This window comes from Haemaphysalis longicornis, unplaced genomic scaffold, assembly GCF_048455015.1.
Source record: "Haemaphysalis longicornis isolate Haplotype H1 unplaced genomic scaffold, Haemaphysalis longicornis Haplotype H1 scaffold_3, whole genome shotgun sequence".
Classification (NCBI taxonomy): Eukaryota; Metazoa; Arthropoda; class Arachnida; order Ixodida; family Ixodidae; genus Haemaphysalis; species Haemaphysalis longicornis.
In genome coordinates, this window is record NW_027526335.1 from 197,310,229 (window position 1) to 197,329,606 (window position 19,378).

The following is a 19,378-nucleotide window of genomic DNA, read 5'->3' on the forward strand; positions in this document are numbered from 1 at the left end:
AATAGCTTGTGGAATGTCCTAGCTGACCACTGCCGATCATGTACCGACTAGGAAACCTTCCGCACTCAGCTTACGGACCATTTGTGTAGCAACTTGCATGCTCTCAATAATTTGATTATCTCATGTTTTTTGTCCCAAAGTTTAGATTTGTACTTTGTGCTTACCTATAGTTCGTAACTATTACATAATTTTATGATCGCTAGACAACATCGTCGTTTTTTTATTGTTTTTGTAGCCTACTTGGTGTCCATTCTTTCTTCGGTATGTATTCCTTGGATTCTTTGCGTATAAGATTGAACGTTGCACTCTACCTCGTCGCTTGCCCTCCCTCATGTGATGTCCTCTGGCCTTTAGGATCAAATATATTGAAAAATGAAAAGGAATTAATGTTGTAACCATAAATAAGAACCTGAAAATTTTAGTATTTCTCATAACAGGGAGACGCACTTCAGCACGTTACTATATGTGACGAGTTGTTGCTGCTCCGTAAAATTGTAGGGAAAAATTGAGTACTGGAAAAAATGCAAAACGTGACCCCATAGTCGTTCTTTTGCCGTACCTGCGTTGAAAGTTTTAGTGCGGTCACCAATGATTCACATTACCACGTTCAACTTTATGGCTGAAAAAAACGCTGAAATTATCACTGCATTTACCTTCTCATTTTTATTTATGTATATTTATTTATTTATTTATTTATTTATTTATTTATTAATTTATTTATTTATTTATTTATTTATTTATTTATTTATTTATTGACACAAGGATGGCGACTCGGCCTATGTGGGGGCGGGTGGGGAGGGTGGTGTCAGTTCGGGAAAACTTTACATTCTCACATGAACGCCTGTAGCGAGAGCGAAATCCCACAAGGAGGCAAACACCTGCTTGGCTGTGGCTGCGGGTGGGCAGAGCCAGTCCTCCAAACACGTAACGCTGCTGTGTTTGCAAGACGTGTGCTCCGCGTGCAGACCCGGACACGTCCAAAGGAGATGTTCATCCTTGTGTCAATAAAAAGTTTTATTTATTTATTTATTTATTTATTTATTTATTTATTTATTTATTTATTTATTTATTTATTTTTTATTTATTTATTTATTTATTTATTTATTTATTTATTTAATATTACAGAAGGCTTGAAACCCAAGCTGAAGCGTTAAGAAGCGGACAAAGCACAGATATACACATTCACCATAGAGCACGTATACTATATCAGCGACACGATGTGCGAAGATCGAAAAGAAAACCCAAATTTAAAGCAATGATTTGCCGCAGCATCAAACCGGAAAAAACAAATACACCAGGCGAGAGAAGCAGAACGTTCAGCCCTCTCACTCTCCAGAGCTTTTCACCAGCGAGGCTGTAAAGGTGCGACATTGGTGTTCAAAATGCTGGTACAATAAGTTTTTTTTTGAGCTGTGTACCGCAATTATATTTTACTAAGCGCCGGTTTTGTGTCGCGCGATAAAGATATGGGCACGGGTGGCCTGCGTTCTTCACAATGGTTGTTTAAAATACGCCAAGATGGCTTTGTGAAACCACTGTAAGAGAACTGGCAGCAGCGCCGCCCCCCGTTGACAGTTACGCTCGGCGTCGCGGCTGTGATCTTACCCAGGGGTGCTAGCAGAGCGACAGCGACTGGCCTGCCGGCGCTGCAAGCCGAGCCGTTGTTTTACACGACATTCGCTCTTCCCTTGGTCCGTCTCATTTGGTCGATGCGCACTCCAAGCAACGCGAGCACTTCATCCCGCACTGCAAAGAAAGTAAAATTTCCCTTTCCCTTTCCTCTTTCTCCCGCCCACGTGGCGCGTGTAAACTTTAGGGTGACGATGCGAGAATGTAGGCACGTCACTAATACATATTACGACGCGGTTAAAGGCCCATACATACCTCTCCTCTTCCTCCTGCCTTCTATTCAACTCGTTTTTCCTTCGCGCTTGTGCTCTGATTCCCACGGCTTTTACAGCTTCGCATTAAAAAGAGAATATTACATTGGATGTAGCAAAACAGTGCACTTAACGGCGTTGGTACATTAGCTGCCGACCGTAGCTCTTAGGCCCAGTTATGCATCCCAGGTTTCTACAAACGACTTTGCAGGGACAAGATATTTATTCGCATCGATAGCCGTAGCGGTACGGCTAGTACTACTGCGTAAAAGCAGAATGGATTGCTCGTGGAGGAACATCGCTGTAAGGCGGGTAAGCGATGCTCATAATTAAGCTACTCTGCGTGAGCATTGGGTCTCATAGAAAACGGCAACTCCCGGCGTTTAGTGCTGTCTGGTACGCTTGTGCGGCCATGTGAAGTCGTCTTGTGTTGTTTAACGGTGTGTAGCTGTAAAGCTAAGGCTATGATGTGCCAACCAGCTCGAAACTCATTGTACGCCAGTTTACGGGTGCATAGCTTGACATCACCGGGCAATGTTAGGATAACGTCCAGAAAATCCCTGGAAACTGTTGAAGGATTCAACGAATACAGCCCTACAGTTTTGTGATACGCGTCGCACCAATTTATATATAATGACCTTCCTAATATAAATTAATGACCTTCCTAACATTATTTCTTCCACAATTAGACTTTTTGCTGATGATTGCGGGATTTATCGTGAAATAACTAACCCGGAAGATTCCGTCTCTATCCAACGTGGCATTAATACCGTATCTTCTTGGTGCAAAAATCGGCTGATGCAACCTAATGTTAACAAATATAAAATAATGAGAGTTTCTTCTGGTGTTAAGCAGTATAACCCGTCTAAACTATTTCCGTACGAACTTAACAATGTAAATTTATCTTCTGTCTCTTCTTAGAAGGAAAATTGCGTGCTTGTGCCTCTTTCATAAGATTTACTTTGCTAACCCCATTCTAAAACAGGCTCTCATTTCTGCTCCATCCTACAACTCCACACGAAACGATCACAGGTTCAAGGTAGGGGTTCCTAAGTGTCGCGCAAACCACTACTTTCACTCGTTCATTCCCAAGACCTGCGACGACTGGAACCACCTCCCCGCCTCCATCGCCAGCATTCCGGATCCTACATCATTCAAAACGGCTGTAACTAATATTGTATGAAATGGTAAGCACTCCTCTCTGTAACGCCTTCGGGCTTTGAGAGTATTTTAATAAATAAATAGATAAATGCTTCAAGAGACACCAGGCGCCAGAAGGCAGAATTTGGGCTCTAAGGTTATTTTTAAGACGAAATTTCTTGGGCTAATTAAACCGGGAAAGTTTGATTGCATGTACGTATGTCTTTCTGTCTCCCCTCGATTCCGGCTTCGAGCGAAAAATTAAAGCAATATTTGATTAAGCGGTTTTATTTTGGCAAAACTTTTCAGAACCAAAAAAATTGGAAACACACTGCTTACTTGTCAACATTGTTCAGAAAAAGAGAAAACATTTTGCATATCTGATGCAAAACGTAAAGCAAAGTAGTACTTATCGTGGTGTATTTTTAGTGTTTTAATTGCGTGTTTTAGGTGATTGATTGATTGATTGATTGATCATGGGGTTTTAACGCGCCGTCTCAACGCAGGCGATGAGGCGCGCTGTAGTGGAGGGCTCCAGATTAATTTTGACCACCTGGGGATCTTTAACGTGCGCCAAAATCTCGTAAACATGGGCGTTTCGGATTTTCGCCTCCATTAGAAAAGCGGCCGCCGCGGCTGGGAATCAAACCCGCGACCTCGAGCTCAACAGCGCATGGCCTTAGCCACTGAGCCACCCCGGTGGGTGCTTTTTAGGTGAGTCCGGACCGCGTGGCTGCGTTACAATTTCAAAAGCAAGAAAAGATCACAATAAATGTCGCATGAGCACGTAGAATCGCTAGAATAAAATTAAATTTAGCAAATCTGCTCCGTGCTTGCCCTGGGAAAGCGGGAGGGAAGAGCGGGAAAGATGTGCAGGGGCGGTAAGACAGGCATTCACATGGCATGGGTGGCAGAAGGCTGCCGTTTTTGACAGGCATTTGCAGCTGAGTATTTACACGGCCCATCATTTTCTTTTGCATTATTACCCTTAAGTAGCATTGCTTGAAAAGAAGTTTGGACTGTCCTTAAACACCAATAAACAAGGCTATTATATTGTAACTGTACACTGCATGGTCCGTGTACTTTAGGCAAATACAATTCAAAATAACGTTTTGTGTCTTTTTAATACTACTGATGCCTTCACTGTGCAATAAATTTTTTCAAGAAAAACAGGAATCATTTTGTGATTTTACGGCGCACTATCGACAGCAAACGTTCATGAAACTAACAACTTATTTGCACATTGCCTGTGCAAGGAAAGTAACATTGTGCCGCTAATAAAAGGGTCTGGAATGTGTGAAGCATGCCACATATTTTAGTCGAGTTTTCTACGAACAATTTTCTTCCTGATGAATGATGTATTCTATGGGCTATGAATTATTTAATTTTATTTTCCTACAAAAGTGCGTGTTCGGAAGGTTACTGAATCGTTTTTTACAGCAGAAAAGTCTCTTGCATACGGGATTGGAGACTGCCGGGAAACTCCACAACACTAGGGCCGAAATGAGAAATGGGAGCCTGGCAGTGGCGGAATGAGCGGAACGCGTTGGCTACAAAGCAAGCACATGTACTGAGAAAGGAAACATGCAGCAAATAAAGAAATGCCAAAAACTACAAGAACTCGACCCTTTTCTATGAATTTTCTCTGAGATAAGTCACATATATTTTTTCTTGTATTTGCTTTTGTCCTCTTTCTGCTTCACGTACCAGCGTGCGTGTCGTACAAATGAGCATTGCAAGTCACCCTCCACACAGTTCTATGTGATGCCACCATAAATTACGCTAATGGGAATGTGCGTTACTGCAGAGGTCAGCCATCGCATGAATTCCCTGTCGCATCACCACGCTTACTATACGTAAATAAGAAAAGTGGCATAATTTGTTTCTCGCTATCTCTGGCAGGAGCGGTGAGACCAAAAAAGTTAGTAACTGTGTGCAGAAAAAAACATTGACAACGAGGCAGAGTTGCGCGGTAAAGCTGCTTTTGTGATGCTAATAAAGACGCGGAGCGAGAAAGTTTGATACTTATGGTAATCCTGCCGTCAGATGTGATGGCAGGGTGGCTGCTTTCCCCGAAATTCTGTAGGATTCAGTGCTAGTTGGCATGCGAACGTTATAAACGACAATCGGGCTTCGCTACTTTAATGGCTGAAAGGAAGCCATGAACATTGCACCTTAAAGGGAATTTTTTACTTTTATTGCAGTATAACCCATTTTAATGAAACACCATTTCGGAGAAATGCCACAGCCTGTATACACGCCCAACAGCACTTCATTTTTTCACTAGTACAACGCTTCGAGGCGTTACACGGCAGAAATATCAAAAGAAATAAAAAATATCAAAAGGAGTAAAAAAACCGCTGACGTTTTGATGTTTCACGTCTTTCCAGTGCTTACCATATTCAAGTGATTTTTAGAATTATTTCGACCTGCACTTTCATTTTAAGATACTTGGGCTTGCATAACCGAAGAAACTAGTTCCAGCTACTAGCTACAACTTGGGACTTGCTTATTCCATCATGAACAGTTTACGCCCTTGTAGTTCTCTCCGTCTCCTCTGTGAAAATAGCGAGTTTTAGCATTTTTAATGACTGCAAGAACATAAAATATGATGTTAGAAATGTTTCAGATTTCCCATGCAGTGAAAACTTTGGTACGCTTCTATGTTAACTGTACATGCCTGAAAATTGGAGTACACTTGATTGTAAAGGACGCGTTCAAAATCTAGTTGCGCGAGTATTCACCGCGGAGGCATTTCAACTAACCATCATTGCCACCCTAGCCGGAACGTACAAGGTCACCGGCACCCGCTGCTCCGATCGAGACTCACAAGACAAACGCTGCCACACTCCACAATCTACGGGTGGCCTTTTAACGCATGTCTTAACCCTTTATTGAATATATAACCTGAATTCTGGACATGATATCTGTGCTTTAAACCGCAGAAATTCATTTTTCGACAAATTTCGGTTAGATGGGTTTGCTAACATATTTGCAGAGCCTAACGTTCGGATATGAACAACGAATGTTTATGCAATGACGAATTTGCTTGGTATGTTCTGATGGCCATCGGCAGAAATGTACATGATAGATTGGCAAACGCGCACATGGAATGCAGTTGCGAATGACGTCATCACAAACTAGAACATTTAACCCCTTTCAGTACTCGTTGTAGGAAATATATTGCACATGACCAAACGAACTCCTGTATTTATTTATTAGTTTTGCTATAACATCGTAACAGCACCCCAAGAAGCTCAACGACATTTTCGGGCCGGAGACCAACTTCGCAACTACGCTTTTTTTCAAGCTATGTCCCGACATTTCAGCTATTCTAGTGGTCCCCGCAGAAGATGCTTATTTTTGAAAAGCCACATTGTGGTACACATAGGAGAACCTCACACATACATGTCAACATGAGATAACCCAACAAACATTGGTGCACCTCTGTAGAGCATATTTGACAGATTTGATAAATACGGCAGCAATTCAAGTCAGGCGCAACTTCGAAACAATAAGTCATTTTATGTTCAACAAACACTTTCTGGAGGTCTACAATGTTCGTCAACCCAGCTGACATTTCTCAATTTCGATTTTAGTGAGCATTCACTGATGAAAAGAATTACCAGTTTCCGGTATTGGCCATAGTAGACGATCGTTACCATTTTGCCCTTACCATTGCGCATCAAAATGGTTTTGTAAAAGTACTGCTTACATTTTTGGCCGCAAAGCGCTCAAAGTGGTGAATCACCCTCAACGCGAGATCTGCCTCCAATATCTTTAGGTTCCCACGGGTGTTTTATCTTCATCTTGCGACTTTTTGTGTGTCTTTCGCTCGTTCTCTAATATAACTCACTGGCTCCCGACGTAGCGGATGACACGAATACTCGGTGCTGTTTTTTTTTATTCTGGAGTTCTATGGGAATTTTGTATCTTTCCCAATGACCATGCTAGTAGATGTGTGGCTCAAATGAGATTATAAGGTACGGTCGATCAGCTGGTCTTGGTGACCAGGCGCAGACAAAACTTTTTACACCAATATCTCCGCTCATTTATTTCTGACAGCCAGCAGACCGCATGCTTACACTTACTGCACTGGTGTGGCGGTGCAGTGATTGCCTTTTATTGTGATATCGAGTTGCTCCTCCACACAGCTAAAGCGTTTATCTATGGTTGTGTGCTGTGTGCCTTGCCTTCTCTAATCAACGTTGGCGGCTCCGTTTTTTCTTGAGTCTAAATTCCGTCTGTGAACTGCAATCAGCCGTTTGATCTATGACCACTCATAGTTGTTTGGCCCCATGGGTCTATTCTTTCTATATATCGCGCCCGCAGGTTTGAAGTGGCGGCAAGTCCAGGTTCACTCCCACAAATTTCAGTATATTTTTTTGCGGCCGCATGGCTTACAGAAGCGGGGACTTGTAAAAGGTACATGTCGCAATTTTTGAGTAGATATTTTGTGAAGTTATAATTAGAGATTTATTTCGGCAGTCTTTTATTTTAAATGGGGCAGCTTACATTTTGGTTATCTGTACTCTTTGGTTTCCGGCGTGACTCCATCTGCATAGTAAATGCATAGGAACTAACCGTAGCACCTATTCCACTGCAGTTCAGTTGGCACGCAATGCGTTCGGGCAGCAGTGTGGTAGGGGTTCTTCTTTACGGACGTGAATTCACACCGACGCACTCTATGGTGCGAAGAACTGACATTGGAGTTACAGAGGGTGCTAGCAGGCTTGGCATCTTTTGCACTGAATTAGTGGTGAAAGAGAGTTTTACCGTCCCGCCTCTATAAATGTGAGGTGGATTGAATAAATATTTATTTCTTGAAATATAATAAAAATGTAGGAATCTTTAAACTATCGAATTGGGTTGACGCTCAGGGTGCAGCACTTCTTATTATTTTTTGTAACAGTTTTGCTGATCGCAATGATAACCTATTAAACATTCAACAAAGCTCGTTCACACTTTATGATGTAGTCAGGGCAGAATCAGCGCTACTGAACTATCGAAAGAATATGCCGGTATGGTGTGCACCGCAACGCGGTATTGGTGGCAGTTTCATGACATGCTTCTTTTGCTATTTCTATATTGCTGGTTGCGCGCCCCGTGGTTAGACAGCAGCATACATTCGTCATTGCTTCAAAACTGTAGTTGAGATAGACAACTTTTTTCCTATCACAGTAGCTTCAGCATCACTGTGTCACCTTGTGGTTTTCTCCCCCCGCAGCCTCGGCTGCTGCTCTTTCAGTCCCCTTCAAAGATTCGGCCACCTATCCTACTGCAGGTGCCACAGCAGTGGTAGTTTTAAATGTCGATGTACATTCTGTCGCTCAAGCATCATTCCAAACCAAGAATCTCACTGCTGAACATATTGCAATGGCCTTAACGATTCAAGAAGCGCCCTACGAATCCACCACCACACTCAGTTACACAGAAATGGCTATAACTACAACTCCGGTACCAAATACCCCGTCGCTACTAGCTCCTCGTTATGTAAAGGCCTTACTTGTACAAATTATTATCATTAAATGAATGCTCGCCTAAATCAATCGCCCGTCCATACGGAAGCACATGGACAGACCCAAAGTGCAGTCACCGACGGGCTCAATTTCTACAACCACTCGCCTAAAGACTCCCTCTTTGATTTCCTGCACACACCGCCTCCTCACTTATTTGGACATTCTTTCCGATCATTGGTGTACAAGCCAATATATATATACCATCGCATGCCTCACTCACACACTGAGCAACCACCTCATAACGCAATTACCAACTCAGTCCCTACTCATGCAGGACTAGCCAGCGTTAAAAACCCCCAATTCTATGGTGATGCTTGTGTAAGGTGAAGTGCTCAGTCGGTGGGGACGACGACGACGACGACGTCGCGGACACATGCCCGTGAAGGGATTGCCCTCCTTTCGGCACGGCCGAAAAAGACGAAGTGGCAGGTCACACGAGCCGATGACGGTGAACGCGAGGTCCCTATGAGAGCCGGCCACGACGGAAGGGTGACAAGGCCAGACGGGAACGAGGAAGGACGGCCATTCGAGTGGAGGAGTTCCGAGAGGACGGTTCGAGGAGAGCGGCGTCCAGCGCAGATCGAGAGCTCATCGGGTCTCGGGGACCCAAGCTCAAAGGAATCTACCTGACGCCAAGGCCTCCCCTGACCAGCGTCCTATTCCCCAGTGTCCTGGCCCGTGGCAGGCACACGCGCTGCGTCGTGCCCCGGTGCTGAACGACCACGGCCTGGAGATCATCTCCCGTCGACTACCGGGTGCCGGCTGCCCGCGGCCTTCCCTGACGTGGCGCCTGGTGGTGACCAGGTTCCGGCTACGACCGCTCCTGCAAGTGCCGTTCGTGGAAGAGCTGCGACGGAGTTGCATCGGCAACGGGCCAGCACGCGGGACTTCCGACGCGACCCTCAGCGCAACGCAACGCGACGCCCCGACGCCCGAGTACTACGCCACGTCACGGTGAACTGTTTATGAACTTTTCTGTTGCTCTTTTCTGGTGTTTAGATTTATAGGCTTTCTGTACATTAGTTAGCGTTTTGGATTTCTTGATGTCGCATTTGTAGACTAGTTATTCCTTTTGGGTTTTTGTTAGCTCGCTGGTAGTCTCTCTGCATCGTGCTTTGTTCTAAAATACATGTTTTCTTCGTAACCTCACAAAGCGCCCTCGTCTGGTTAACTGGTGACTGTGGCTAGCCCCACTCGCCACCGAACACACCCTACTCAAGAACCTGCAGAGGGGGTTTTCCTTCCCCTCCTCACAGCTTGTCAGTATTGCTTATCTCATCTGCCTCACTTCAACGCATATCCTATGGGCATGCCCAGCCACTACGTCGGAGAGCAAGAGCCTAATGTGCATCATCACCGCATCACCACACCCTCGTCATGGGAGGCCGTCTTGACTGGCCTAGTCGCCACCTTTCAAGATCTATGCCGCCTAGCGGAGATCCCCGCATTATCATAGTGTTGTGCGCTATAGTCGTAAAAACTAGCGCAAAGACTCTCGGCTCTTTTTATAATGTTGCAATCTCTCTCTCTCTCTCTCTCTCTCTCTCTCTCTCTCTCTCTCTCTCTCTCTCTCTCTCTTTCTGCTGGGTGCTTTCACGTCCTTTTCCGCAGAGTTGGCCGCTGGCTTGGCTCTTTCTCGCCGCGTTCCGCCTCATCTACTCCTCTTTATCCCTGCATTGCTGGTTTCACCGCTGTGGTTGGTGCCGTGGATTAAGATTCCATCGCCATATACAGAACACCGATGAATTTAAAAGAACCACTGTCGCACAGAAGGTAGCGCACTGCTTTTACGTACAGTCAAGGGAATGGGCCTACAGTCGCCACCTCAGTTATATAAGCTTGGACGCTCTTGTACAGCAGCGTGACTCTGTATCCCTCATTACCATGTTTTTGCTGATTCCGCATCTTTCCATCCTTTCTTCGTTAGAACGCCTGAGAGGCTTGACACAGCAATTGTTAAGGCTATCAGCGTAAAAGTACGTCGCCAGTCCACTGGTTGCCACTTCTATCGTAATGCTGAGTCCCCTCTTTTAGAAGCCGTAAATGTTCTCAGAGTAAAATGTTAAGCCCACTAACTATGTTCGTCTTTAGTCTACCAAACGTCCGCGCCCGTCCTGCATTCAAGAGAATCTTTGTTCAACTCCCAGAAAGAGGCAGATTTACCCATTTTTCTTTTGAACTCCGTGCATCTTTTGGTTGAAGCGTCCCTGAAAGTATGTCGTCGTCCCGAACATTTACCTTCCAGCTTTTTTTTGTTAGAGCGGTCAGCTGTGGTGTGTGCTATGGAACTTCGATTTAAAGCTTATTAGGCTTTCACCTTAAAAATGCTTAGCACTTGTAGAGTACCGCTATACGGTAAGCCCACGGCTTTCTTTTATACGGCGTCATTTTGGGTGATCATATAAATACACATGACAGTTTGAGAATGTTGGAGCAAATCAAGTCTTCGAACATCCCCTAGAAACTCTCTACATTGCGTAGTTTGCTTATACTGGTAGCAAAGTGTTAGAGAAGCAGTGACTCCAGGAAATACACTTGGAGCTGAAAATAAAACTTGATGGAAAACGCTAGAGGACGTTCACGGTAATTTCACCATAATTCACCTATCCGAACGTATACCTGCCATTTGCTGTTGTTTCATGATTATCTCCAGAAGCCCTGCTTGAGAAAATATGCCGCGGCGCTCTAGAATCGCAGCCTGAAAGCTTTCGGCGAGTAGCTGCCACATAACAAAAGTGGTTCGGTACCAATAGCCTCCTGCATTGCATTGACACCTACTTCCTTTGCTAAGAAACAATTCCTGAACTGAGTCTTTTCAAAGACGCAGTTTTATACAGTCCAAACGGAGCACAAATAAATGGCTGGCATTGGTTGGTGCCGTGCAAATGAGCTTTGAAACGCTGTGCCTGTCCGAGTACATCCCCGACGTCTGGTTGCTATGCTTCGATTTTCCGCTTTAGTTCTTGCCACAGAAATCAGGCGTGGATACTGGGTAGCAATGAGCGGCTTTTTTTGTTCGTGCAACGGTAGCGTGCCACGAGGGCGCAATGTAAAATCAGCTCAAAGTTGGACAACCTCGCAGCAGAGCCAAATGTAAACTTAACAGCGCACAAGCGAAGCCGAAACTGTATAAACTTTATAAAAATGGTCCTATTTCTATTTAAAACAGTAATAGGACCTTAAGCGACGGCTTCAAATGCCAAAAGACTGCCTGGCATGACAAAATGACTTTACAAAGAGATATCACTTGATGGCTTCAGCCCAACACCTCGACCGCTGTCGTCAAAATTTATGTCTAATTATTGAAAACCATCTTGTTCTTCACAGCATTGCCCTGAAAAGAAAAACCAAATTCTGAGGAACAGTAATTATGCACGGAACGACTTTTAACAGCGGAGCTGTTTATTTTTTGTACTTCTGCCATCCAGCGTAACCAAAAAAAATACCACGAAACAAAACCGAGCGCACGTGAGCGTCCGCATCGTGAAGAGCGCCCGGCATCGGCCAGCTTTACCTTCGAGAACACTCTGCCCTCAGCTTGTGGCGTGATCTTTCGCGTGCTGTTCTCATGGCCAGTTCACGTGCATTCGCACCGTAAGTGGGGAGCACATCCATTGAGTTTACGATGCCTGTTGCCGCGGGTTCTAGCACGTGATAATGCAGTCGACTTTTGGAGAGATATGAAAGCCTAAGGACAAAACGATCCGGGCCTGCCAGTCATAGAGACCTTTTAGCGCAAGTTCAGGAGTCTATGTGCGGTGCAACCGCCGGGTCCCCAGCGAAGGGGGAGAGGCCGCCAGCTCTGCTGTTTGTCCAGCCTTGTTTGTACCTTACACGTGCAGGCTGCACCAATTTTTCTGAAGCATCGAATCCCGGTGGCCTCGCCCAATTTCTGCTTTAACGCTTACACAAACTAATACAAAAATGGCGTATAAATAAAAAAAATTCGGGAATAAATAAAAAAATGCAACCAGAGAGCTATTTTTTGTGAGCTAGCCACCAAATGCGTATCCTCGTTTCTAAACTCTTCGAGCTGTACAAGAACGCCATTGAAATTGCCAGTCAAACTGAACTATTTGTAGCGGTGGTATGACCAGATGCAAACCCTAGAAATTTGGTCAACTCCTTCTGGTCCACTTGAAATTGGGAGACAAAAGACAGACTTGCTCAAATAAGCAATTTACCTCCTCGGTGCCACGTCAGGAGATCCGATGAGGTGCCCCATTTAATCACATGGCCGAAGGTGCCACTACCGCTACGACTGGCCTGGACCTAGAGGAGGTCGCAAACTTCCGCTCACACAAGAACGCCATGGATGGGCTACAGCGGCATTGTCCACTACGGAGCTCCCAATAACGTTGCTATACACGTAGCCAAATCGGAGAGCATATCACACAGCGTCTGTCCGGTTAGTGTTTTTAAATAGGTTGGCCTTTCCTCGGCTATCGACACGCAAAGTCTACCTCTCTCTCTTGGTGTGTATTTATATTCTGCAGCAGCCCGAATGAGTGATGGAATGTTAAAACACAAATGCATATCCACAGAACTATTCGAAAGAACTAAAAGAGCAGGAATTGTCATACAACTTCACATTATTCCCTTAAATCAAACCTGGGGCATGTTTGAGGTAAATAATAAGCCTATTAAAAAGTATCAGTGTTCTTGTAATTTTAATACTGGTGGGGCAAAATACCAATGCATATGTCGTACTCAGGGTGGTCAGTTATTTAAAAAGGAGATGTGCGTGATAGTTCAAACAATATATAAAAGATAATACGCAGTGAAAACTACATTTAACCCCAAAATACGAAAAAAGAACGCGTGGAACTCTTGGCCGTGTTTCAAGTTCAAATGTAACGCATGGTTTAAATAGATTTCTCGAGCCGTGAAACACGGGTGAACTGAATTGACTTTTAGAAAACACCCCCCTGTTGTAACAGCAGACCTATTTAAGCTTCAGCTTGTTTATTCGGCGTTGGCAAAAAGAACACAAAAAAGCACCCGTTGCGCAAGGCGCCAGGCACCATCTTCACGCTGTGGTTTAAGCAAAAAAAAAAAAAAAAAGCAATATCGAGCGCACGTAAGCGTGTGCATTATGTAAGCGCGTGCCCGTCCCTACAGGGCTCCCCCGCGTACAGCCGGAGGCCATTGTGTGGCCCACATGACGTTTTAAAGCAAAGCATTCTAGCTCTACCAGCCAACGGCTCTTTCGTCCCGACGCGTCGGAGACGGGGGCGGAGGGAAGGAGTGGGGCGGAGGGTTTCACTCACGGAGCACACTAGATATGGCGCTCCGCATTTACCCAGCGTTCCTCGCGCTGGGTAAATGCGGTGTGATCGCGGTAAATGATCGCCGGCAGTGGTGTCCGCGGTGCTGCTTTGTCTGCTTTCGCGACGTTTTTTTGGGCTTGTTTGGTTCAGCTTCACGTCCACTGCGCGGTGCCTTCGCACGGCTTGTTAACTTGCTCGACAGAACCTCCAGGGTAACCCGCACTCGACGAAAATTATTGGTAGTACGGAAAACAGACGTTAGGGATTGGATTGCAGGGTGGGAAAACAAAATTTAGAGACCAAATACAGACATCTGGCCGCTAGAGAAGCGCTACCTTTTGAGCACTTCTTTGCACGAATGGCAACGTTTCCTTAATTTGTGATTACCAGTTCGGTTGTGTTTTAGGAGGTATTACAAAAGGCGAAAGTAGCAACTGCTTCTGATAAACAGCGATTGTAAAAGTTCTCTCAGCTTTCTCGAAATTTTCAAACGAAACTAACTAGTTTAAATCGGTATAAGTGGGAATCACTAAGCTCGCATGCTGAATTGTTTTGGCGTCTGCACTTGTGTCGCGCGGTGATGTAGCCCCAAGCTAGCACATCAGGATGGCTAGGTTCCACTGTGTCACACTTCGAAAGACGCTCCATTCCGTTTTGTTTCTCCCGACTCAAGGACGGGCTTCAGCTCGGGCGTCCGCCGCCCTAGCTGGGCCGTGGCGGACTGCTGCGTTTGGGGCGCCGCCCCCGTGAATTTCAGGTAACGGCTGGAAGAATCTCTGGTTTCACTCTTTGTAGAGCCACGTGTGAATTAAAGTGACGTCGCATGGCCGATTGTTGTGGGTGTCGTTTAAAGCTTTGCTTTCGAAACACCTGAACAGCGTGGATTGGAGCTAATTTTTTTTGTTGGTTCAGCTGGGGAATTCCGGGGCGGCGTCGTTGCGACGAGGTATCCTTCGGAGGGTTGAAGAAGGCGACGTAAGCGGGCTTGACTGGGTCCGTGGCGACGATGTTTTGGCGGCCGTTAATGTCGAGGGTGACCGTAGTGGGTTGCCGCTCGCCGCACCAGGGAGTTGCATAGACCCGCTCTTTCTGCTTTCTCTCTACTGGGATCCGCTGTCAGTGCGGGGAGAGGCTAGGCCGACCCCGACCTCGGCTGTTAATCCACCCTTGCGCTACTCGTGCAAGCTGTGCGAATTTTTTTTCAGGAGGACCAAAAAGGTAGGAGAAGAGTGCGAGAGGTGGGCTGGGGGTGAAGAGAGGAATTTGCGTGGCAAAGGTGGCAGAAGGGTATCGTCTTTCGAAGACGATATCAGCAGCGATGTTCGCAGATACGCGGGTTTGTTTTATTTTATCTTTCGATTGGGCAGTGTCGGTGGTAGTTGAAGCCGTATGACAATATGTTCGTAGAGAGAGGAAACAGTCCTCGCTCTTGTACATAACTGGTTTTGTGCTGATGAATCAGTTGTCGGTAGGTCTTGCGAAACTGTTTCAGACATAATCATTTACCCTATCGCGTTAACACAACAGAATAGCGGCCATTCGGTCTTTCTGTTGTTTATATTCATGGTTCGCAAATGCAGTGATTCACTTGCCCAAGCCAAATCCTGTCGAAGGGTGAAGAGTGGCGCTTTCACTCCGGTTTGTGTGCAGGTGTCCTGAAAATAAACGGAACACGGGATGGAGATTAAAAGCGATTATCAGCTAACTTAGATTGCACGCTGCCTGCAATCTTCGCAACCGTTTCGGTGAACGTGCCTTCAAATATACTGTCCAAAGTTTCAAATCTCTAGGACCATTACGAGCACATTGGTGTTCTTAACACCAGAACTGGTATTCTGGTGACCATTAGGGGCCAGAAAAAACAGAATCAGGAAAAACAGCAGCAGCACCAGTCACGGCAAGGTGATAGAAGTACGAACGTAGTACAGAAGGCAAAGGTGGAAACCTGTGAGTTAGAGGTGGATAATCCTATTCACCGTATGAAGGAGCCTACTTAGGAGTTCCCTGATTGGTCGCTGGCAGTAGCCCTTCAAAGACAATTCGCCGATCCGGCACCTGTCTTCTTCAGGAACTCTTGAAATGTTGAGATGTTACTGCCCTTCCGTCACTGGCACGATTGTGTGCGCATTTTATAGCGTCTCTTAATCCAAAGAGCTTCCGGAAAGCGGCGACAGTTTGTTGATGAAGTAAAAACATCCACAAAAGATATATATGCGCAGATCCCTACATCCCTGTCGTAAAACGTATTTTAACATCACCGGCGCTTCGGGCATATTTACGCCCACAAAGACAAAATTTCCCTTAAAGATGGCACCACCACAGACGATGCGGGCAGTGACCGCGCATAGCCAGTGTGGTCACGCATCAAAGATTCATCAGCTCGCGGTGACAATTCTTGCTTGTGAACGCCAAGGCGGCAGAATAGCGGTGCGCATCTGATGAACGAACCGCGATGTGATTTTTATTTCCAGCAACAAATTGCTGCGGATCTGCAAATGCGGTTCACGGCGGCTGGCAACGTCTGCTGCTCGTTTAGCGCCGGCAGCTCGCATTGAGCAGACGACGCGCTGCCGCCCAGTGACACGATGCGCGAGATGAGCTCTGTACTCTCCGGGCCCTCACAACGCGCATGCGTGCTGTTTCCGCGCGGCGCCGTTAGGAAGCTCTAGTAGTAGCTCGCGCCACGCGCTCCCGTGTTCCCGCTAAGTGTGACCGTGATAGTACATCTGGAGCAGAGGTGAAAGGATCTTTGTCAAGCGGTGCGACGATTCAGGAAGAATGGCGCGAAAGAACGAGAACGATATTAGCAAGATCTAGAAGACCTCGCGGATTGCCTGCGTCGCCCACCAAGTACACCGCTCGGTAAAAAATAGATTACCGCCAGTGCTCGAAAGCAAAAAACAGTCCCACAATTAGGAAACTTTCTATTGAGCGCCAAATGCTCACACTAAAGTTAAGAAACAGCGAACATTGCCGGAACATTCGTTGGCCGATTAGCACAACTGATAGTGAAGTAGACGCTCCGTTCAATTGCCTCGGTTAAAAATACGTGACAAAATAGGAACGCATGCTTTCCGGCAGCACATGTGGTTATCAATGACTAGGTTAATCCCAATATCTTTACTTCAACGAGCTATCCAACAGACGTTAGAAAAATGGTATATATTCCCTTCTCTTGCTGTTCTCTTCATCGTGGCTTCTTTGTAAGGTAGTTATCTCGATGTATCACAACTTAGTACATGCGGCCCCACTCCTCCCGCTCTACGGCAAGCTTATCTGCAATCATTTAAATCGGCAGTCTGTAAGAAATAAATACGACAGTGTAGAATGTTTTTTTTTTTTTTTTGCGAAGTAGGGGTTATATTCGATGTGGTAATGCTTTCTGAGACGTGGTTCAGTTCTGAACATGATGTGTTTCGCATGCCTGGATACCGATCCTATTTTATGAATCACACTGGCCGCAGTAAAGGTGGCGTTTCTGCCCTCACCTAAGGCAATCTCAACTGCGAACTGCTACCCGAATTCAGTATTGTAATGCGTAATTACGAAATGTCTAATGCCTAATTACGAAAAGTGTAGTTCTACCTTATTTTGTGTTTGTTACCGTAACTCTGGAGATACTAGCCAGTTTTTTTTTATTTCAGGACTCCATTCTTGAGTTAGTCAATAAGACCAAATATTAATTCATTCTTGGTTGGGACCTCAATATAAACTGGCTGGCTGATAACAGAGCAAAAATAAATCTGGAAGTACTGTTAAACACTCACCGTTGTAAGAATGTTATAGCATCACTCACACGCATAACAAAAACGTCACACACTTTATTATAGCTGTTCTTCACCAATATTAATACAACTTGTGTGAAATGTGGAGTCGTTAATTATGCGCTATGCGATCACCTTCCGATTTTCCTCTCTGCTGAACATGTCATTAACACAAGCAAACTCCCAGAACGATCATTTCATTACCGCGCAATTACCCTGCGACGCTGTCGTCCTTTTACGATCGTTTAGCCACCTTGACGTGGGTCGGCGTACTTGAACTGACATACGCCGAAGAAACTTATGATACAATAAGGGAAAAATTTCTTGCACCTACCGTGAATGTTTTACACTTGTTTAATTAAAACTACCTAAAAAAGCTCGTAAGCCTAGGGTTACCTATAACATGCTAACGCTTAATAAAAACGGAGATAAACTCTACGCCATGTTTCTGCAAACAAGAAAACCTGACACATTAAAAAGGTATAATGAATGCCGAAATTTCCTAAATAAAAAACGTGGCAACGCCAAGAGGCATTACCGCACCAAACTTTTTAATTCATCGGCAGGAAGATCGCACGACGTGTGGAAGGTAGTCAATCTTCTATCCACGCAGCCACCCGAAACTCTCTCAAAAGTAACTATAAATAATGTGGAAATAAGGGGATTCCAACTGACCGACGCCTTTAACAATTAATTTCTTTCCATGGCACAACCGCAAAACAAAACTGGCAATTACACTTACATGGGGCCTAATAGGCTCCGCGCTATGTTTTTAAAACCAGCCAGTAATGAAGTTATAGCAGCGTTTGTGTCGCTCAGCAACAGTAAGACCGAAGATGCTTATGGCCTTCAAATCACGGCAATTAAATGCGCCATCGACCTAATATCACCATTTTTGATGCATGTATTTATTGCTTGTTTATCGTCCGCTGTGTTTCTGCGAAACATGGAGTCCGCAAGAGTTACCGTAATCTATAAAAATGCAGCAAAGACGATCTGTCAAATTATCGCAAGATTTCCATCCTCCCCGTGCTTTCCAAGGGCTTCGAAAAATTGGGCCCATCTCCCCGCGAGGGGGACTCGAGTAAATGCGTCGCATAGTGGGTAGGTGTATTGCGTTAACGTTTAGTGTTTGGGGAGTTGGTGGTAGTGAATGCGTTGTATCAGCAGCTTCTTGACGTAGTTTGAATGAGTCAAGGATATAAGGTGCGTTCGTAGCCTCCCATTCTGTGTCCGCTTTGTGGCGCAGTGGGTAGAGCAGCATGTACATTGCGTTCCGCCCGCAGGGTCGAGGGATCGAAACCAGGCGCCGGATAGTATTTTTTTATATAGTGTAGGGGGAGGGGTGTGGACTACGACTACGGACGTCAACGTGGGTGACATCGTGAGTTAGTGAAATGCTCTGCATTTAAAATTTATTGTTCAACGTCTGCTGGATCTCTCCGACAAGCACCAACTGATAACGCCTCCGCAGTACGGCTTTCAAAAAAATAAATCGACTTAACTACCCTTGCTTGCGCAAAAAGAACTTATACCAAACAATTTTGAAAAATAAAAATATGGCGTTAGGCCTTTTTTTATGTTTCACGAAAGCTTTCTACCTCATCGAACACCACATCCTTATTGAGAAGCTCGAATACTATGGCTTTTGTGGAAAAGTGCATTCTTTATTATTTCCTACTAGCAATATCTGACACAATACGTCGACATTCACCGACATTGTTCAGCCGTAAAGCAAGTAACTTCAAGGGTTCTTCATGGGAGTATTTTAGGGCCGTTCCTGTTTTTTTTATAAATATGATAAA